The following is a 12,069-nucleotide window of genomic DNA, read 5'->3' as shown; positions in this document are numbered from 1 at the left end:
CGCCCACATCGGCCTCCTGTTATTACAGGCGAAGCCACAGCGCCAGGCCAAGAATGTTCATTTTTCTAAAATGAGGGTTTTTTGGGTTTTTTTTTTTTTCTTCCATTTTTACTAATGAGTGTAGCAGTTTCTTTGAGCATCCACCAGAGGGCATGAAAGCCAATCTATGATTCCAGCCCATTAGCTAGATTCGACTTAATGTCTAGATGAAACTATGAAGCTGAGTTACTACTGATATCAAATTTTTGACGGACCCTACCAGAATGGAATAATAATGAGGTTCACATTTGCAAAAAGGTATCTGGTTTCTTTCACAAGATAGCTGAGCATCAGGTGAGATGCCTGGCATCAGAATGTAGAAAATTTGAAATAGAAACCATCTTTCTAAGGATGAGGCCTATGAGTTTCAGGTGTCTACAAAGGTAGGCTAATTTGTGCATATAATGCCCACGTGGTATGCAATATCTACGACACAAGCCTTATAGGTCTAGCCTATATCATTGTTACCTGACTGCAAGTTACTTTTTTATTTTCAGTTTCGTAGTTCCAAATTTGTGTCATTTACGTTAAGACCACAACTTTATAAGAGACAACTTTAAAATTCAGTATCTTTCACAAAAATGAAATAGAGCTGGGATAGAGTTAAAATAGCATTCATGTGGACAATAAAATGAAACTCACTCAGAATATTATATTTAAGGCAAAATGTGAAATTCTTCAGAATTGCGTAAGAGAAAATGAAATAATGAAAATGTGTTGGCTATAAAATCACTCTGTTGAGAGTGATTAAAAAAAAAGAAGAAAGTAAATAAATATACTATACATTCCAAGGGCATCTTTTACTTTCAAATTCATTTTGCTTTGTGATTTTGTACAAAATAATCCTATGCAGGCATTTTTGAATGATTGATTAGTATTAGATGATGATATAAAGTACCATTTTTGTTATTAACAGAACTAGCTACAGTTCTGTGAAAATGAAATAAATGTAATGCCCCTTTACAAAATGGAATAGGTTGATAATAAACGAAATGAAATTTGTATTTGTGCATTTGGAAAATAGTTATTTTTTCTCTGAAATTATGCCAATTTATGCCTGTGATCTAACTCATGAAGAAAATAATCTGTATCAATCAAAATGCTAGATTTTTATGTTATTAAGATAAAAGTGGCATTGCTCAGAATTACTGACACTGTTGATGAACGCAGGTTGCTTAACTTTACTATTATGTTTGTTGGGGAGGATTTCCTCTTTGGAAAATCCGTTTTGAGACATGATAAGCAAAAGTCATACGAGTTCCCTTTTTCTAATAATTAATGTAATAATGGGTCTCTTTATATTTAATAAATAGCCAATTTTTTCCCATACTACAGAAAAGCTGGCCATACAAAATGAAGTCATATCAATTTAGATTATTCTCTCTTTTATATACCTACACCTAGGTAAACTTATAATGTTAGAAGAATCTTGGGTACTACTAATTGTCTTCTACATTTAGAAGGACTAGAGCTATTATCTTATTTTGAAGAGTATTGAGAGGTGCAAAATTTTTTTTAAAAGCCTAAATATTTATTAGAAATAATCAGTGTACAATTTCATGCTTATCTAATATTCTGTGGACTGCTTTGCCACCTGTGACATGGTCAAAAACTATATTGATGCTATATGAAGAGAGGTGGAGTAAGAGATGTAATGCCAGTCTCTTAAGAGTGGCAAGGCATTGCTAGAATGTTAAGTATCCCCAATAATGCAAAATTTCTTCCATCTTTATTTTTTCTGCTTTTAGCAAGGTTTATTGACTGCTTCAGTTTCTGCTATATTAACTAAATTAACTTATATGGTTCCTATTTACAAAATTTGAAGATTTCTCTTTCTGCTGTAGAGATCCCCTCTGACACCCTCCTCTAATCAATACTTGCCATTCAATAGCTTTATAAAGAAAAACCCCACACACACAGTACAATATTTATTTTAATTAAGAAAAAGGAAAACTACCATTTGAAACTAAGGGATTTCTCAATCTCTTTTCCCAATTCGCTTAGTTACATGGGCTTAGCTTCGCATACAATAACCTAATTTAGAAAACAGCAGAAAAATTTGATGATTTTAACAACTATTTTCCATCTATGTTTTGTAGCTGACTTAGGATGACAGTTAAAGGGGTCAATGTTACTTTTCTTTGTCTTACTTTATCTGTACATTATTAAATGTAAAGTCTTCCTTACAAAAGCATCCCGTTTACTTGATTTTTGCTTCTATTTTTCTTTTCAACTCCAATTTTGTTTTTCTCCCCAATTATCATCAACAAATATTAAACTTGCCAGTTTTGTGAAGGCAGGCTAATTTCTGCAAAAGTAATCTTACAGTATTTCACATCTTCCAAAAATCTCCCAAGCCCTGAGGCAAATAAAAACTACAGAAATTAAAATTACAGTACTCAGGCATGACATCAACCCCAAAGTGTGAACCATTTTCGTTGCTGAATTTTGGATCCAGTTGAAACATAGATCTTACAGACTACTGCAACAAAATAAACATGGAGAAAATTTATATTAAGGAATTGTTGTTAGTATTGTTGAATGTGATATTGTATTGTGGCTATGTTGATAAAGTCTTTATTATATAACTATAATGAAGTTCTTATGAGTGGAATTATATGACTTCTAAGATGTTTTAAATAAATATTTTTACTTTCTTATATTTTGGTTGTGGATAAAGCCTATACATTGAATGTAAACATATGTCAATTTGTACTTGCTAACTCTGATACTATACTATTCTATTTATACTTGCTAACTCTGATACTATTATGGCTATGCTTTGCATAAGCAATGAAACTTAATAAACTATCTTTCCTCTTGCTTAGAGTATATTTAATGGTGAGAATAATACATGGATTAACCCAGTATGTACCAAAATTCAGTTACTCACATACAGACTGAAAAGTATTTCTACTTATATTACTTAATGTATTTTAAAGTCAAATTAGTTTCAAACTGAAATGTTTTTTAAATTGAATCTTTGAATTATATTACAAATAGAAAGTGACTTTTTCCCGTCTACATAAATATAAATAATGGCTATAAAATAAAAATATTCCATGTACCACCTAAATACGTTTCAAATGCCATTTGTAGTAAGTATGTCACCCTTTGAGAAATTCATTCATATATATGCTACCAAATTGGAGACACAACAAAGGATGAACTAGGAACAAGAACAGTATCTTTATAATTCCCCATTTTCAGAAACACACGTCCAAGCAATTAGTGAAAATAGAAAAAGTTGCTCAATTGGCTCCATTGTGCTCAATTTAATTAAATAAATGCATATCAAAACAACAATATAATACTACTGTTTATCCATAAGATTAGCAATATTAAAGATGTTTAATATCTTGTTTTGGCAAGAGTATGGGGAACCAAACACTTTTATACAGTGTTAGTGGATGTATAATATAGTGCAGCCTTTTTTGAAGGCCAATTTGGCTATGCGTATCTAAAATTTTGATGGATATTAACATGCTGTCAACATTTCTACTTTTGGACACAGTTAGATATTAATTCTACAGCTATAATGCTATAGGAAGGCAAAAATGTTTCTAAAAGTATATTCATTGCAACATTGTTCATAGTAGCAAAATCTATCAACAGTGATGATGTTTAAGGGATATTTTAGACAAATATTGGTATATTGGTACAATGAACTATGTAGCTATTAAAAAGGTCATATAAAACAAATATCAATGAATAATTAACTCTAGTCATCTTACTATACAGTAGATCTCTTAAATTTATTCTTTCTGTCTAAATGTAATTATGCATCATTTGACCAATATCTACCTACCCTTCTTCCAACTAACCAAGGATCCAGGCTCTGGTGACCACCACTCCACTCTCTATTTTTATTTATTTATTTATTTATTTTTAGATGGAGTTTCGCTCTTATTGCCCAGACTGGAGTGCAGTGGGGCGATCTCAGCTCACCACAACCTCCGCCTCTCAGGTTCAAGTGATTCTCCTGCCTCAGCCTCCCAAGTAGCTGGAATCACAGGTATGCATCACCACGCCCCGGTCATTTTTGTATTTTTAGTAGAGATGGGGTTCCTCCGCGTTGGTCAGGCTGGTCCTGAACTCCTGACCTCAGGTAATCTGCCCGCCTCGGCCTCCCAAAGTGCAAGATTTCTGACTCCACATGAGTGAGACCATGTGGTATGTGTCTTTGTGTGCCTGGCTTATTTCACTTAATGTAATGTCCTCCAGGTTCATCCGTATTGTCATAAATGACAGAATTTCCTTTTTTTTTTTTAATGGCTGAATAATATTTATTGTGTATAGATTCTTATAGACTTAGACATAGCATTATTGCATGTGATGCCATTATTTTTAAAGTCTCTATATTTTTATTATGTTATTATAAAAAATAATGGAAAGTAATCACCTTTGTAGAAAGAAATAGTTAAACATGACTTCAAAAACTTGTTCTAGGGATAAATCGGTATTATTATATACTTCTAAATCACTAATATAGTAATTCTCTCCTAGCTTTAAATTTTTTCTGTTACATTTTAAAAGTTTTGAAAGAAAATATCTAAGTTCATTAATGTCACAGCATGTGTATATAAATTTCTAGTTCTATGAAGAATTAGCTAAGACACTCTGTGGCAATTAGAGTCCCATTTCTGTATTTACCTCTTTCTAAAGTTAGATTTAAATGAAAGCAAATTGATTCAGATAATTAAACTAGTAGATGTCAATATAGAAGACTGCTTTGCAAATACAGCAATAATCTAGATAAAATTATCTTCTCTATATACTGTTTTAAACATGTTTTGTAATTTTAGAAAATTTTCTAGAATATCTTTATCATCATCTTCTTTCTTTCTATATTTTATATTCTTATATAGTATCTAACTTTCAATAAGAGCCACTGAAAAAAATACTAAATAAACTACTTTTATAAGAAGTATGTTAAAGCCAATACATCTTCTTATAGGAGGCATATGTAAGTTATTTTTTAATGACCCTGTTATTGGCAAATAAAATGATGGCTATGGTAATCATTCATTTTATTTCTTAAAATATATTTCTTCAAAAATATTTAGATTCATATTTAAATTGAGCAGCAAGTCAATTTCTAAAGTGAGTAAGTGGCAGAGATTTCTACTGTACTTAAAAAGAAACAGTTGTTCATGCTTTCAAGCAAATTCAATTTTGAGCCTTTATGACATCTCAAGCATTCATAAAATAAAACCTATGTTTAGAGGAAATCAAAGAAATACTCCTTGACTTTATAGTCTGAATAGACTACTTGATTTTAATCCCAATAAGGATCGTGTATGTGTATACCTTTTGACGTGTATGTATAGTCAATTATTTTTAGTAATATATCTGTATGTAAGCTAATATTGATTGTTAGGTTTTAATTCAATGTATTTAATAAGTTTAAAGCTTCCAGTACTATAAACCAGAAGACTGGCTGGGCGTGGTGGCTCACACCTGTAATCACAGCATGTTGAGAGGGCAAGGAGGGTGGATCATGAGGTCAAGAGATCGAGGCCATCCTGGCCAACATGGTGAAACACCATCTCTACTAAAAATACAAAAATCAGCTGGGCATGGAGGCACATACTTGTAATCCCAGCTACTCAGGAGGCTGAGGCAGGATAATAGCTTAAACCTGAGAGGCGGAAGTTGCAGTGAGCCGAGATCATCCCACTGCATTCCAACCTGGTAACAGAGTGAGACTCTGTATCAAAAACTAATAATAATAAAATAAAATTACATGATGAAAAACATAATTAGAAAGCTGAATAGTTGTACTATTCAGTTTCCTTATATGGAAACAACTTTAACTCAGATCATCTTCTTAAAGTAATTTTTAAACTTGAGTCAGTTAACTGACACTATGCAAGCTGCAGAGGAATCATGTAGGGAGTGTATAATAAATAACTTCTGGAGTTCTGGTATAATATTATTTCTTGATCTTGATGCTAATAGTGTTTTCAGTGTGGAAAATTCATCAAATTATACACTTATGATTCATGTACTTTTCTGTAGGTATGTTATACTTGAATAAGGTTTGCACAAAATAAAATACAAGTAAATATTAAAACACATAATTTAGAAGGAAACAAAAGAATATTATCATGACTTTTGGTAGGTAAAGAATTTTTGTCAGAGCACAAAATCTGACAGCCATAAAGGAAGAAAATAATAAACTGGACTACATTAAATATAATTTCTCTTTATCAGAAAATATCATTAATAAGAATGTGACACATAAGCTAAAAGGTATTTGCAATATGTATCTCTGATAAACAACTCATATCAAACGTATATAAAGATTAGCTACAAATAAATAAGAAAAATACATACAACCCAATAGAAAAATTAGAAAATAAATTGACCATGAAATTCAGTATATATGATATCCAAATACATGATAAACATATTAATATGTACAGGACTTCATTACTTATCAGAAGGATGAAAGCTAAAGCTACAAATTTTTATTTGTGGATAGCAGTACATATAGACACTAGAATGGCTAAAATGAAAAAAAAAGATAGATTATACTAGGTGTTGGGCAAATATGTGTAGCATGGAACTCTGATATACTACTGTGCAAGGGTAAATTGGTACAAATGCTTTGTAAAATTGTTTGGTAATATCCACTATATATGAACATTTCTATACCTGTTATATGGTTTGGCTCTGTGTCATCACCTAAATCTCATCTCAAATTGTAATCCCCATGTGTTGAGGGAGGGACCTGTAATCCCCAAGTGTTAAGGGAGGGAGGTGATTGGATCATGAGGACAGTTTCCCTCATGCTGCTCTCGTGATAGAGAGCAAGTTCTCATGAGATCTGATGGTTGTATAAGTGTTTGACAGTTCCTCCTTCAAACACTCATTCTCTCTTGCTGGCCACCATGTAAAATGTGCATACTTCCCATTCTGTCATGATTGTAAGTCTCCTGAGGCGTCTCCAGCAATTCAGAACCATGAGTCAATTAAACCTCTTTCCTTTATAAATTAGTATTCTTGGGCAATTCTTTATAGCAGTGTGAGAATGAACTAATATAGTTAATTTGTATCAAGGTAGTGGGATACTGCTATAAAGACACAGAAAATATGGAAGCAACTTTGGAACTGGGTAACAGGCAGAGGTTGGAACAGTTTGGAGGCCTCAGAAGAAGACAGGAAGATATGGAAAAGTTTGGAACCTCCTAGAGACTTGTTAAATGGTTTGGACCAAAATGCTGATAGTGATGTGGACAATGAAGTTCAAGCTGAGGTGGTCTCAAATGGAGATGAGGAACTTAGTGGGAGCTGGGAAGATTACTCTTTCTATGTTTTAGCAAGGAGACTGGTGGCATTTTTGCCTTTGCCCTAGATATCTGTGGAACTTTGAACTTGAAAGGGATTATCTGAAATTGGATCTTACGTTTAAAAGGGAAGTAGAGCGTAAAAGTTTGGAAAATTTGTAGCCTGATGATGTGATAGAAAAGAAAAACCCATTTTCTGAGGAGAAATTTAAGCTGGCTATAGAAATTTGCATGAGTAATAAGAAGCCAAACATTAATAGCCAAGACAATTGGGAAGATATCTCCAGGGCATGTCAGAGACCTTTGAGGCAGCCCCTCCCATCACAGACCTGGAAGCCTAGGAGGAAAAAATGGTTTCATGGGCCAGGCCCCTGGCTCTGCTCCTTTGTGCAGCCTTGGGATTTGGTGCCCTGTATCCCAGCAGCTCCAGCTCCAGTTGGCACTAAAAGGGGCCAAGGAACAGCTCGGGCCATAGTTTTAGAAGCTGCCAATCCTTGGCAGCTTCCACATGGTATGGGGCCTGTGGGTACACAGAATTCAAGAATTAAGGTTTGGGAACCTGCACCTAGAGTTCAGAGGATGTATGGAAATGCCTGGATGTCCAGGCAGAAGTCTGCTGCAGGGGTAGAGGCTTCCTGGAGAACCTCTGCTAGGGCAGTATGGAAGGGAAATGCAGGGTTGGAGCCCACACACAGATCCCCACTGTGGCACTGCCTAGTGGAGCTGTGAGAAGACAGCCAACATCCTCCAGACCCCAGAATGGTAGATCCACTGACAGCTTGCACCATGTGCCTGGAAAAGCTGCAGACACTCAATGCTAGCCCATGAAAGCAGCCAGGAGGTGGGCAGTACTCTGCAAAGCCACAGGAGCGGACCTGCCCAATGCCATGGGAACCCAGTTTTTGCATCAGTGTGACCTGAATGTGAGACATGAAGTAAAAAGAGATCATTTGGGGGCTTTAAAATTTAATGATTGCCCCACTGGGTCTTGGACTTGCATAGGGTCTGTGGCCCCTTTGTTTTGGTCAATTTCTCCTATTTGGAATGAGAACATTTATCCGATGTCTGTAACTCCATTGTATCTTGGAAGTAACTAACTTGCTTTTGATTTTACAGGCTTCTAAGTGGTAGGGACTTGCCTTGTTTCACATGAAATTTTGGACTTATACTTTTAGATTAGTGCTGAAATGAGTTTAGTCTCTGGGGACTGCTGGGGAGGCATGATTGGTTTTGAATGTGAAAGACATGAGATTTGGGAGGGACCAGGAGTGGAATGATATGGTTTGACTCTGCGTCCCCACCCAAATATCATCTCAAATTGTAATCTCCATGTGTCAAGGAAGTGATCTGTATTCCCCATGTGTTGAGAATAGGAAGTGATTGGATCATGGAGGCAGATTTCCTCATGCTGTTCTTGTGATAGTTAGTGAGTTGTTATGAGATCTGATGGTTTTATAACCATGGGACAAGAACCTGGAACTCGCCAAGCTGTGTGTGGCAGGAACAAGAAAGAGGTGTAACATTTGTTGATACTCAGATCTCAGGACGCCCTGTGCGAGAGCTGTAACACTCCTTGGGGCTTCACAGTTGTTGGCATCTCCAAGTTTTCAGATGCCACCACATTACCCTTGTCTAGACACCAATGCTCAATGTGGAAGCTGCTTGTGGCATGCCTGGTCCAGCCACAGGCTGAGTGCAGAACCTATGGTGGGTATGGGATCCGGGCCAGGGCATGAGCTGAGTTCAGTCTGCTGAGCTGAGTGGACAGAGTGAGCCTAGCAGGCTGGAGCACAGCCCCGGGCAGAGGTCATGGCAGCCAGAGATTTCAAGCTGGAGAAGCAGCACTGGAGGAATTCTCTAACACAGTAACCCTCCTTCCCGCTTGCCAAGCAATGGGGGAAAAAAAAGCTACTGGGTGCCATTCCCTCCTGCTCACCAAACTACAAAAACTGCAACACTATTTCTTAACATAATATTGATTGTATAGGTATATTCACACTGTAAGAATCTAGCTATAAACTTGTCATTTTCTACATACACTCCAACATTAAGATTATTGAAAAAAATATTAATAGGCCTGTGTCGAGAACACATAGGAGTTAGCTTAAGAAGTCTCTATTGATCAAAAATTTAATAATTTGAGTATCAAAACAATAATGATTAGAGTGGATTAAACATTGAATTAAAGAAAATCTATAATTCTATAATGATACTCAGAAATGGAAAACTAGTAAAAAATTGTACACATAACTCTTTAAGAGAGTGACCATATGGCCTTGCTTTCTGAGGAACATCCTGACTTCATGATTAATGGCACTCACTTTTGTTCTCAAAAGTGTACCAATTTGGAAAATAAATTATCTATCGTATCACTAACAAACAAGCTTCTTAGTTTGTATTAGTAAATTGGTGAATAGAGGGAAAGAACTGAGTATTCATCCTACCCTTTCAGGCTAACTTGAACAGACTCCAGTGAAGGGGAAAAGGCTTATTTTACAGAAGAATTTCTATGAAAGATGCAGATGCAATAGAATTAGAAAGTTCTCTTTCTACAAATCTTTATGAAAGCATTAGCTCAGTTAAGAATTACCAGTTGTTAAAACTATCACGTATATGGTTGATGAGTAATATGGTATTCCCATAGTTTCACAATAACACTACATTGATTACTTGTTTTTATTAATGAAATATATATATATATACTTCTTTACTGTGGATTAATATATGAATATATAAAATACTGCCAATTGGAATGGCAGATTCACTGACAGCTTGCACCCATGTGCCTGGAAAAGCTGCAGACACTCAATGCTACCCTGGATATATAAACTCCACCTATTAATCCATATTAAATCCATATATTATATATCAATATATTTATATGTATCCCTTTATATAGATTCCATATATATATATGTATATTCTCTCTGTGTGTATATATACATACACACATGCACAGAAAAGTTGAGGGATCAGCTCACCAACTTTCTAATCCAGTGAACAATGTTAGCATTTAAACTAAGAGTAAATCAACCATGTATTAGGTCTCCAGCTATACTGTCATGTCACCTATGGTGTATTCTACAAACTATTTAGCTTGATTCCATCTAGTCTTTAGATTTAAACTCCAGTTACTGAAAATATAAGGCATTGACAAATTAAGCAAGATGACATCCCCAGACAAATCCAGAAGGTGGAACAAAGGGTACAAAAACTGGTCCTATTGTTTTAACAAATCAAGGTCAGTGGAAAAAATGTAACTTGATTAAGAGAGACTTAAGGGACATAACAAAATGAAAGGCAGATCCTTGTTTGGTCAAAGTAGCTGTGTAGAATATTTTTAAATGTTTGAGGAAATTTAAACATAGACTAGGTATTAGATATGAAATGTATTGTTACCATAAATCAGAGGTAGTTAAATAAGAAAAAAGTAAATATAAAGCAACATATGAAATGATCTCTTCAAAAAGAGATACATATTTATATGAATGTCTTTATGGGTATGTGCATAAATGGAGAATATCTGGGAGGCTGTGTAGAGATTCAATAAATTTTAGGAGTAGTGATGTCCCAGGTAGAGAGAATATGGTGATAATTTTGCCTTAGTATTTAAATAAGATATATTTTTGAATATTTGTGTTTTTTACATAAAGATTTTACAATGCACATATATTGATTTTACAATAAGGAAAGGCTAATTTTAATTTAAAAAGTTGATCTTAGAAAGAAAGTAGTTACTTAAGGGGTGCATAAGTAGCACTGTCCAATTAAAAAATTTTTTTTTCTTTTCTTGTATTGCAATTAATAGGCATGCCTACATTGTAGTACCCAGTATTTAGTGAGCTATTTTAATGTTTCAGTCTAATAATCTTACTTGTATATGCTTTTGGATTATATCGCTTTTTTCTTTCTTGCCATGTTATGTCACAACCTGTCAATTATTACAGCTTCATCAGTTAGTATTTGCTTTGCTGTTCACTAGTTGCCATACAAAGCATAGTCCTCTTTATGCTTTATTTTGGGATACATCATTAAATTACAATGAATTAGAAATGAATGTTTCAAATAAATTAAAAAAACAAATCTTGACATTCCTCCCATTACATACAAAATGTTTTAATTGAGAAAAAATTCAAAACAGTCACACATATCAATTATCATCATAGTTCTCTGAAATGTTTTCTTATACAAATGAAATATTTAAAATGAAAAAAATTACATTTTAAAAATCTAATTAACTAATTATTTTTGTCCTGCCTTTCCCCACAAGGATTTCAAGAGACTTATTGGAATATATAAAGCATGACAGACAATAGAGTATAAAATAAAAATGGGAATAAATGTTAAAAAATAATATTGAGGGGAAAACACAAAATTAATTTTAAAAGGCATAGAATAATATCAAATAACTAGTGAGTATGATTTACAAATATTTTTAATGTCAATTACACAGTTAATAATAAAAATGAGATAAAGTTAAATCAATTCTGTTAATTCTCCAACTAGATTGGAACTGCTTCGGAGAATACTGTTAAAGATACTGTGGGAAGCAATAAACAACAATCTCGGAACGCTAATCCATGTAGTAGGAATCATAATCTCATTTTCACATCATTCTTTGTTCTTTAAATTTGAAACGCTTATTTCAAGGTCTTTATAAATTCACAACTTAATTTTTTTTTCTCAAAGAACTAATTTCTGGGTGGGTGAGTTGATATTCTTTTCAGGCATTGCAAGG

This window comes from Piliocolobus tephrosceles, chromosome 2 (assembly GCF_002776525.5).
Source record: "Piliocolobus tephrosceles isolate RC106 chromosome 2, ASM277652v3, whole genome shotgun sequence".
Taxonomy (NCBI): domain Eukaryota; kingdom Metazoa; phylum Chordata; class Mammalia; order Primates; family Cercopithecidae; genus Piliocolobus; species Piliocolobus tephrosceles.
The sequence above is the reverse complement of the archived record's forward strand: the minus strand, read 5'-3'. Positions refer to the sequence as shown.